This window comes from Bombina bombina, chromosome 1 (genome assembly GCF_027579735.1).
Source record: "Bombina bombina isolate aBomBom1 chromosome 1, aBomBom1.pri, whole genome shotgun sequence".
Taxonomy (NCBI): Eukaryota; Metazoa; Chordata; class Amphibia; order Anura; family Bombinatoridae; genus Bombina; species Bombina bombina.
Window position 1 is genome coordinate 468,477,065 of NC_069499.1, and position 11,624 is coordinate 468,488,688.

The window sequence follows — 11,624 nt, forward strand, 5'->3', positions numbered from 1 at the left end:
ACCTGTGAAGAGAGAGTGCAAATCCCCTTGAACTGATATATATATATATATATATATATATATATATATATATATATATATATATATAGTGGAAAAAAGGAAAGTGTAAAAATGGCACTGGAGTATCCTAGAAAAATAGAACTGAGTATATGCTGCCCTGGAAAACCTATCAAGGAAAAGAGGATCCCTGTAAACCTATTTCCTGATAGAGATAAAATGTAGAAGAGGGGGTTGTAAACCAATGGCGCAATCTGTACTAGAATGTCATACCAATGTGGTGGACATATGTACTAAAAGTGTTAATAAATAAATATATACCAAATAGATACCATATAGATGTTCCAAAAGAATGGTGTAACTAGTTACATTCACCTCGCACTCAAATAAATGTCGATAACTAAGCCTATATTGACCCTAATCAGCCGGAATATAAACTCTAAGTACAGAAAATAAATTACAGTACAGAAAAATACAGTTCAATAAAATTGCAAAATAAGGGGAAAAAAGGGGTTAACAAAAAATGGGCTCTGATAATTCAATAATATTGTCAATGAGGCCAAATGTAGTTTCTTTAAAACAGTCCTGTAGAGCACACTAACGGCTAGATCATGAGTTTTTGTCGGTAAGGCTTGCGACTCTAACGCTCCTTTTTTTTTTCTAACGCTACCTTAAGCCAACGCTGGTATTACAGGTTTTTTTAAACCTGGCATTAGCCGCAAAAAGGTGAGCGTAGAGCAAAATTTAGCTCCACATCTCACCTCGATACCAGCATTGCTTACGGTAGCGGTAAGCTGGCTAAACGTGCTCGTGCACGATTTCCCCATAAGAAACAATGGGGCTGAGCAAAAAAGCAACGTTCAGCTCCTAACACAGCCCCATTGTTTCCTAAGGGAAAATAAAAAATATGTCTGCACCTAACACCCTAACATGAACCCTGAGTCTAAACACCCCTAATATTACACTTATTAACTCCTAATCTTCCTCCCCCGACATCGTCGCCACCTGCATTATACTATTAACCCCTAATCTGCAGCTCCGGACACCGCCGCCACCTACATTATACTTATAAACCCCTAAACTGCTGCCCCCAACATCGCCGACACCTACATTATAGTTATTAACCCCTAATCTGCCCACCCAACGTCGCCACAACTATAATAAATTAATTAACCCCTAATCTGCCACCGCCAACGTCGCCACCACTATAATAAAGTTATTAACCCTGAAACCTAAGTCTAACCCTAACCCTAACACCCCCCTAATTTAAATATAATTTAAATAAATCTAAATAAAATAACTCCAATTAAATAAATTATTCCTATTTAAAACTTAATACTTACCTATAAAATAAACCCTAAGCTAGCTACAATATAACTAATAGTTACATTGTAGCCAGCTTATGATTTATTTTTATTTTACAGGCAACTTTGTATTTATTTTAACTAGGTAGAATAGCTATTAAATAGTTATTAACTATTTAATAATTACCTAGCTAAAATAAATACAAAATTACCTGTAAAATAAATCCTAACCTAAGTTACAATTACACCTAACACTACACTATCATTAAACTAATTACCTAAACTACCTACAATTAAATTCAATTAAATTCAATAAACTAAATTACGAAAAAAACAAACACTAAATTACAGGGGGAAAAATACAAGAAGTTTAAACTAATTATACCTAATCTAAGCCCCCTAATAAAATAAAAAGCCCCCAAAATAATAAAATGCCCTACCCTATACTAAATTACAAATAGCCCTTAAAAGGGCCTTTTGCGGGGCATTGCCCCAAAGTAATCAAAGTAACATTACAACCCACCACCCACACACCCCTACTCTAAAACCCACCCAATCCCCACTTAAAAAAACCTAACACTACCATTGAAGATCACCTTATCGGGAGACGTCTTCACCCAGCCAGGCTGAAGTCATCCAAGAAGCCGGGCACAAGTGGTCCTCCATCCAGCACAAGTCTTCATCCAATCGGGGAAGAAGAGGTCCTCCATCCGGCAAAAGTCTTCATCCAAGCGGCATCTTCTATCTTCATCCTTCCGGCGCGGAGCGGCTCCATCTTGAAGACATCCAACATGGAGCATCCTTCCTGGCTGATGGACTAACGATGAATGAAGGTTCCTTTAAATGACATCATCCAAGATGGCGTCCCTTGAATTCCGATTGGCTGATAGGATTCTATCAGCCAATCTGAATTAAGGTAGGAAAAATCTGACTGGCTGATCCAATCAGCCAATCGGATTGACTTCGGCCCAGCTGGGTGAAGACATCTCCCGGTAAGGTGATCTTCAATGGGGTAGTGTTAGGTTTTTTTAAGGGAAGATTGGGTGGGTTTTAATGTTGGGGGGGGTATTGTATTTAGGGGTGTGTGGGTGGTGGGTTGTAATGTTGGGGGGGTATTGTATTTCTTTTTTTACAGGTAAAAGAGCTGATTACTTTGGGGCAATGCCCCTCAAAAGGCCCTTTTAAGGGCTATTTGTAATTTAGTATAGGGTAGGGCATTTTATTATTTTGGGGGGCTTTTTTATTTTATTAGGGGGCTTATATTAGGTATAATTAGTTTAAACTTCTTGTAATTTTTTTTCTGTAATTTAGAGGGTTTTTTTTCCGTTATTTAGTTTATTGAATTTAATTGTTGTTAATTATAGGTAGTTTAGGTAATTAGTTTAATAATAGTGTAGTGTTAGGTGTAATTGTAACTTAGGTTAGAATTTATTTTACAGGTAATTTTGTACTTATTTTAGCTAGGTAGTTATTAAATAGTTAATAACTATTTAATAACTATTGTACCTAGTTAAAATAAATACAAAGTTGCCTGTAAAATAAATATAAATCCTAAACTAGCTACAATGTAACTATTAGGGTTTATTTTATCGGTAAGTATTTAGTTTTAAATTGGAATAATTTATTTAATTTTGTTAAATTTATTTAGTTTAATTTAAATTATATTTAAGTTAGGTGGGGGTTAGGGTTAGGTTTAGACTTAGGTTTAAATGTAATAAATGTAAGTAGGTGTCGGCGATGTCAGGGCAGGCAGATTAGGGGTTAATAAAATTTAACTAGTGTTTGCAAGGCGGGAGTGCGGCGGTTTAGGGGTTAATACATTTATTAAAGTGGCGGCGATGTCCGGTCGGCAGATTAGGGGTTAATAATTGTAGGTAGGTGGTGGCGACGTGGGGGGCGGCAGATTAGGGGTTAATAAATGTAATGTAGGTGTCGGCGATGTTAGGGGCAGAAGATTAGGGGTTCATAGGTATAATGTAGGTGGCGGCGATGTCCGGTAAGCAGATTAGGGGTTAAATTTTTTTATTATAGTGTTTGCGATGTGGGGGGGCCTCGGTTTAGGGGTTAATAGGTAGTTTATGGGTGTTAGTGTACTTTGTAGCACTTTAGTTAAGAGCTTTATGTTCCAGCGTTAGCCCATAAAACTCTTAACTACTGACTTTTAAATGCGGTAGGAGTCTTGACAGGAGAGGGTCTACCGCTCACTTCTTCCAAGACTCATAATACTGGCGTTAGGCAAGTCCCATTAAAAAGATAGGATACGCAATTGAGGTAAGGGGATTTGCAGTAGCCTCGAGTCGCGAAAGAAAAGTGAGCGGTAGACCCTTTCCTGCCTGTTTCGTAATACCAGCGGGCGTTAAAAAGCAGCGTTGGGACCTCTCAACGCTGCTTTTTAAGGTTAACGCCAAACTCATAATCTAGGAGTATAATAGGTGTGTAAAAATATATATATATTAATAACAATGTGATTTCATGGAGAAGTAATGAAAGTTGTCAGCACATATAGACAAATCTCTTTGGGAGTCTACTTACACTCCTTAACCTCAATCGAATGAGGTAAGTGCCGCACAGTGCATGGAGAGTCCCTCCGGATCACAATAGAAGGTTGTGCCAAAAGATACTGGTGATGAGTCCAGTCCTGAAGTCCACTCTTGGGTGTTTTGGCCTGGGGTCTCCCTTGTGACCGACGGCCAATTCCCAACCAGCCAAGTAAAGACTAAAAGCAAGAGCAACCAGAGAGGAGAGGGATAGAAGGAGAAGAAGTCTCTTGAGATTAACAGTAAGTCTCTGCGGTGCTGTCTTCTCTAGTGAACTGCTAGCTGCATAGGGCGGCTGCTTCCTTTAGTAGCAGAAGACAGCAGGGGCAAAAAAGAAGCCTAACACCTGCGATTGCGGAAACAAAAGCTCCATAAAGCAGCCCCATTGATGTCTATGGGGAAAGAAAAAGTTATGTTTAAACGGACAGTCAACACCAGAATTTTTGTTGTTTAAAAAGAAAGATAATCCCTTTATTACCCATTCCCCAGTTTTGCATATCCGACACAGTTATAATAATACACGTTTTACCTCTGTAATTATCTTGTATCTAAGCCTCTGCTGACTGCCCCCTTATTTCAGTTCCTTTGACAGACATGCAGTTTAGCCAATCAGTGCTCACTCCTAGTTCACTCAATGTTATCTATATGATATCTATATGAAACATGTGAACTAATGCCCTCTAGTGGTCAAAATGTATTCAGATTAGAGGCAGTCTTCAAGGTCTAAGAAATTAGCATATGAACCTCCTAGGTTTAGCTTTCAACTAAGAATACCAAGAGAACAAAGCAAAATTGGTGATAAAAGTAAATTGGGAAGTTGTTTAAAATTGCATGCCCTATTTAAATCATGAAAGTTATTTTTGGACTTGCCTGTCCCTTTAAACCTAACACCCTAACATAAACCCCAAGTCTAAACACCCCTAATCTGCTGCCCCTAACATCGCCGCCACCTACATTACAGTTATTAACCCCTAATCTGGCACCCTTAACATTGCCGCCACCTAAGTAAAACTATTAACCCCTAATCTGCCACCCTTAACATCGCCGCAACCTACATTACAGGTATTAACCCCTAATCTGCCATCCCCCAATGTCGCCGCCACTATACTAAAGTTATTAACCCCTAAACCTCTGGCCTCCAACATCAACATAAATATATTAACCCCTAAACCTAACCCTAACCCTAACGTAACCCTAAGCATACGTCTAACCCTAACCCCCCCTAACTTAAATACAATTAAAATAAAGCTAAATATACCTTACAATTATTAACTAAATAATTCCTATTTAAAACTAAATACAAACTTACCTGTAAAAAAAACAACCTAAGCTAGCTACAAAATTACTAATAGTTATATTGTAGCTATCTTATGTTTTATTTTTCTTTCACAGGTAAGTTTGTATTTATTTTAACTAGGTAGACTAGTTAGTAAATAGTTATTAACTATTTACTAACTACCTAGTTAAAATAAATACAAATTTACCTGTAAAATAAAACCTAACCTGCCTTACACTAAAACCTACCATTACAATCAAATCAAATAAATTAAATAAATCAAATACAATTATATAAATTACAAAAAACTAACACTAAATTACACAAAATAAAATTATCAAAAAAAAAACAACGAATTACAAATTACTCCTAATCTAATAGCCCTATCCAAAATAAAAAGCCCCCCCCCCAAAAAAAATAATAAAACACCTAGCCTACACTAAACTGCCAATAGCCCTTAAAAGGGCCTTTTGCGGGGCATTGCCCCAAAAATAACAGCTCTTTTACCTGGCAATAAAAATTACAAACACCCCCAAAACAGTTAAACCCACCACCCACCCAACCAAACCCCACAAATAAAACACTATCTAAATAAACCTAAGCTAACTATTGCCCTGAAAAGGGCATTTGGATGGGCATTGCCCTTAAAAGGGCATTTAGCTCTTTTTTACGGTGCCCAAATCCTAAGCTAAAAATAAAACCCACCCAATAAACCCTTAAAAAACCTAACACTAACCCCGACGATCCACTTACAGTTTTCGAAGACCGGACATCCATCCTCATCCAAGCGGGCAGAAGTCCTCATCCATGTAAAAGTCTGGGGTTAATTATATAAAATTGTTTGGGACAGAGACTGTGTATGGCTTACAGTTGACGTGGTTAGTCTTTACTCCACTATCCCACATAAATATGGCTTGGAGGCTATTAAATTCTTTCTAGATATGTATAGCAGCTATGATGAGAATTTAAATAAATATATAATCAGGGTCATTGACTTCCTTCTAGTCCACAATTACTTTTTTCCTCCAAAGACGTGGGACCGCTATGGGGGCTAAATTTGCCTCCGCCTATGCCATCCTTTTTATGGGTTGGTGGGAACGGTCCCACGTCTTTGGGGAAAATAACCCTTTTAGGACCTGTATCAAGTCTTACAAGAGGTACATAGATGATCTCCTGTTTGTGTGGACTGGAGGGAATAATAGATTAGCAGACTTTATCAGCTACCTCAATGACAACCAGATTAATCTCCAATTCACTGCCACATCAGAGTCTGAACAGATTCCTTATTTGGATGTCCCTCTGAGAGATGTATCCACGGGCAGAGTAGTCACTAGTCTATATAGGAAGCCCATTACTTCAAATACAATACTCCATGCTAAGTCCTCTCATCCTATGCATACTGGCTTTGGAGTTGCAAAGGGCCAGTTCATCAGGCTTAAGAGAAGTTGCACTGATGAGCTGGACTTTCAAAGGGAGGGAGATCATCTAAAAACCCAATTGCTTGAATGTGGGTATTCAGGAAAGACTATAAATAGGGCATACCTTGAAGTAAAAAGACTAAATAGGAGTACTCTTCTACAAGGGAAAAGTACCCATGGAAACCTTAAGTTCCAAGAAGATAAACCCATTTCCGTTACCTCCTTTAGTCCCCAGTTTGATTAAATTTGTGGTATTATAACCAAGCACTTACCCATTATAACGGGGGAGGACAGTCTTAAGGACTACGTATCAAGGGGATGCAATTTTGTTTCTAAAAGAGGAACTACATTGGGTAATATTCTTGCACCCTCTATGATTCAAAATAAGGTAACTAGAATAAGTAGTTGGCTCACTTCCAAAGGACACTACAAGTGTCACTTCTCACAATGCATAGCCTGCAGCCACACGAGACCCACCAAACACTTTCAATTATATGTAACACAAAAGGATTTTAATCTGAGTGAATATACTAACTGCCATACAAAGTTCGTGATCTACCTAGCGGAGTGCTCCCAGTGTAAATTGCAATACATAGGGTGTACATCAAGAGAGGCACGCTCACGTATAAGGGAGCACCTTAACAATATTGAGCAAATATTAGATTGTTCAGACCTTGTACGTCATTTTATTCATTCACATAACAAAAATGTCAACACATTCAAGTGGTGTGTTATAGAACGTGTACATGGAGGTCCTAGAGGTGGTAACAAAATAGCCAAACTGTATTATAGGGAGGCCTTCTGGATATTTTTTCTTAGAACCAGAAGACCACTAGGATTTAATATTAGTGGGGATATTATCAACTTCTGGAAAGGTTTAATCCCCGGGGTCTACACTAACTGAGTCAAGTTTATAGTTTAATACCATTTATTACTCCACATTTAGTCCCAATTTTTTTCAAAAAAATACCAATAAATTTAACATTTATATTGTATGTTTAATGGAACACTGTAACATGTTTTTTTCATTAGGATGGTATTATATGAGCTTTTTTACAAAAGGTACTTTGGGATTATCCATGAGAAGTCTCTTTGTATATTTAATAAAGTGTAGAGTATTTATGTAGGTAATGCTTAATTCGAATAACGACTCATATTTAGTGTTACTCTGTTAGGCTTTAAAAACTCTTTTGATTGACCATCAGATGTCATGTTTATGTATTGTTTAATATGTTAATTTGATTGACTGCATCCCCTCATTATTAGCCTAATCACAGTGTTATTTAAGTCTTTACGAGACACTGTGTAGGCATCTACGATTAAGGCACTTCAGCCGAAACGCGTTAGATGAGAGGCTGACAGCATACTGCTTGTCATGCAGTTTTTAGTTTGCTGTTATTCCTGATGGAAGATTAATAAAGCATTCATACCTTTTTTCCTGGAGGCTCATTGGTTTTCTTTATGTTTTGGTTCATTATCAAACCTGGTATGTTTGGAAATACTGTTCACCTTTAAAACTTTCCCAAAAGGTTTAGAAAATGAATACTAATATAAGGTGGTGCAAACTAATGCCGACTTCCACTTAAATAAACCTGAGAGTGTTATATGTAAAAGTTGGATGCGCTCTAGGGTAGATATCAAGGTATAAGGCAAATTTTATAATATAGGACACCTTTTAAATAAAAAGGTCCTAACAATCGGCTAGATTACGAGTTTTGTGGTAATAGCTGCTTGGTAATAAATTGCAATTTATTGCACCTCTCACTTTCCTACAGCACTAGTATTACAGGTTTACAAAAACCCAAGCAAAATTGAGCTCCATACCGCACTCCAATACCAGCACTGCTGAAAGCCGCGGTGAGCTGGTTTTATGTGCTCATGCATGATTTCCCCATAAACATCAATGGGAAGAGCCGGCTGAAAAAAAGTCTAACACCTACAAAAAAGCAGCGTAAAGATCTGTAATGCAGCCCCATTGATTCCTATTGGGAAACTAAATTTATGTTTACACCTAACAATCTAACATGAACCCCAAGTCTAAACACCCCTAATCTTACACTTATTAACCCCTAATCTGCCGCCCCTGACATCGCCGAAACCAACATTATACTTATCAACCCCTAATCTGCCGCTCCGGACATCGCCACAACTATAATAAACATATTAACCCCTAAACCGGCACACTCCTGCATCACAAACACTAGTTAAATATTATTAACCCCTAATCTGCCGCCCCTTACATCGCCGCCATTTACCTTCATTTATTAACCCCTAATCTGCCGTCTCCAATGTCGCCGCCACTATACTAAAGTTATTAACCCCTAAACCTAACCCTAAGTCTAACCCTAACACCCACTAAGTTTAATATAATTAAAATAAATCTAATTAAAAATTCCTATCATTAACTAAATAATTCCTATTTAAAACTAAATACTTACCTGTAAAATAAACCATAAGCTAGCTACAATATAACTAATTGTTACATTGTAGCTATCTTAGGTTTTATTTTTATTTTACAGGCAAGTTTGTATTTATTTTAACTAGGTAGACTAGTTAGTAAATAGTTATTATCTATTTACTAACTACATAGCAAAAAATAAATACAAAGTTACCTGTAAAATAAAACCTAGCCTATCTTACACTAACATCTAACCTTACACTACAATTAAATAAATTAAATTAATTAAATACAATTAACTAAATTACAAAAAAAAACCACTACATTACAGAAAATAAAAAATAAATTATCAGATATTTAAACTAATTACACCTAATCTAATAGCCCTATAAAAATAAAAAAAAGCCCAACCAAAATAAAAAAAAACCCTAGCCTAAACTAAACTGCCAATAGCCCTTAAAAGGGCCTTTTGTGGGGCATTGCCCCAAAGAAATCAGCTCTTTTACCTGTAAAAAAAAATACAAACAACCCCCCAACAGTAAAACCCACCACCCACACAACCAACCCCCCAAATAAAATCCTAATCTAAAAAACCTAAGATCCCCATTTCCCTGAAAATGGCATTTGTATTGGCATTGCCCTTAAAAGGGCATTTAGCTAGTTTTCAAGTGCCCAAACCCTAATCTAAAAATAAAACCCACCCAATAAACCCTAAAAAAAACCTAACACGGACACGGCGCATGCGCCACTGACGAGTTCTGCACCAGCAGAGGAGGGGGGCAGACGTTTTGATAGGGTCACTATTTGTCAGGAAGGCGATGCCTTCTCCTGGTACAGAAATTGAGCCAAAAAGAGAACTAATTGGGAGCTCCAAATCTGGCAGAGGAAATGTAGTGGGGGGAGGGGTTCCAAAGACGAAGGAAGGGAAGGAAAACGAGGAACTGGAATGTGAGGGTATGGGCCGGGTCTGGAATTTCAGCAGGAGAGCTTGAGGCGGGAGTTGCTGTTAGTGCTGCTGACAAAACCTATAACGGATAAGGCAGGCAAAAAAAAGGGAGGAGGTTAGGACACTAAAAAAAAAAAATATATAATTGAGACAGAGTACTGCAACAAATCGCAAGGACTGGAGAAACTGTGTAGTAACCTGAATGTTAAGTCTATGCAGCACTCTTCAGGTTGGAGTAGCCTGACATCAGAACCACTTGGTGTGGATTGAAACACAGAAATCTTGCTTGGATGGTGTACTAAAAGGACACAGTTTCTTTGTATAGACTGGAACAAAAAAAGGGAAATTGGAGGAATAGGATATTTACCCTAGTTTGGCAGCTTTGCTGCCCTTTTATACACAGATGAATGAAGACCCCATTTGGAAAGGCATCAGGGCAGAGAGCCAGAGGTGATGCAGGTGTGTCTGCCAGTATGATGAAAAAAAGGACTTCTCACAAGAAGCATCGAAATAATGTTGGTCCAAGCAAACCAATTTCCCAGCCCCGGAGGAATATTGTAGGTTGCAGAATACAGCATGGTTGGAAAGAAGGTAGTGGCCCAATAACACAATGGAAAGGAACTGTATTGGATCAAGTGCCAGTCAACCCATCCCTTTGTCTTATTAAATATGATGGATTTGATTGTGTCTATGGACTAGAACTCCACAAGGACGAGAGAGTGTCTGCTCTTGAAGTTCTTCCAGATAGAGTTGCTTCATCTCAAATTAGTGATGCTCACTTGCAGACACAATGATTGGTAAAGCTGTTGAACACATGTTTGAAACAGAAGATGGTTCTAAGGATGAGTGGAGAGGAATGGTCTTAGCAAGAGCTCCCATAATGAACACATGGTTTTATATAACCTACAAGAAGGACCCCGTTTTATATATGTATCAGCTATTAGATGACTACAAAGAAGGAGATCTCTGCATCATGCCAGACTCTAATGATTCCCCTCCAGCAGAAAGAGAACCAGGAGAAGTTGTAGACAGCCTTGTAGGAAAGCAAGTGGAGTATGCCAAAGAAGATGGCTCAAAAAGGACTGGCATGGTAATACACCAAGTGGAAGCCAAGCCCTCTGTTTATTTCATAAAATTTGATGACGATTTCCATATTTATGTCTACAATTTGGTGAAGACATCGTATATGTAATATTTGACTTATTGCCAAACAGGTGAAATTATTAAATGTAAAATATGTAGACAAACCTGTCCACTTCTGTCCAATTATGTGACGCTTCAGATTCCAGGCAAGCCCGCAACCCCTTAAAGGAAGTAAAAAACGGAGAGCAGTTTTATTGCTAAGTACAAAAAAAATAAATTTCCACATCAAAAGGAAACAAACCACGTTCTGTGAATTACAACTCATTTTGCATAATGGAATTTATCCTTTAGAAGGAAACTGATCTAGAAGTGGTGAATTCAAACAAAAGAAGCATGGATGCAAGAGACAAACAGGGCGAATTTCTGTAAATTTTCAAAGTGGGGGGAAAAAAGGTTATAAAAATGTAATTGTTATATTTCTTAAGCACTCATTCCTCATCAATACAAGTCCAGTTTGGTATATCTAACTACTTTCACGTAGTTATCAGTATGTATTTCAAGTAAAAGTATTTTTCCCAGTGTTACTTATGTCTTATAATGTGGGTAGTGTGGTGCTGCAGTTCAGTTATCCTGCTGCCCAGTGATGTAAGGTATTTTTTTTTTCT

General features: G+C 37.7%; 1 pseudogene; it reads left to right on the forward strand.

The window, feature by feature from the left end:
- The first annotated feature begins 10,154 nt into the window (after positions 1–10,154).
- LOC128658714 (spindlin-Z-like) lies at positions 10,155–11,068 on the forward strand (annotated as a pseudogene).
- Positions 11,069–11,624: the final 556 nt, after the last annotated feature.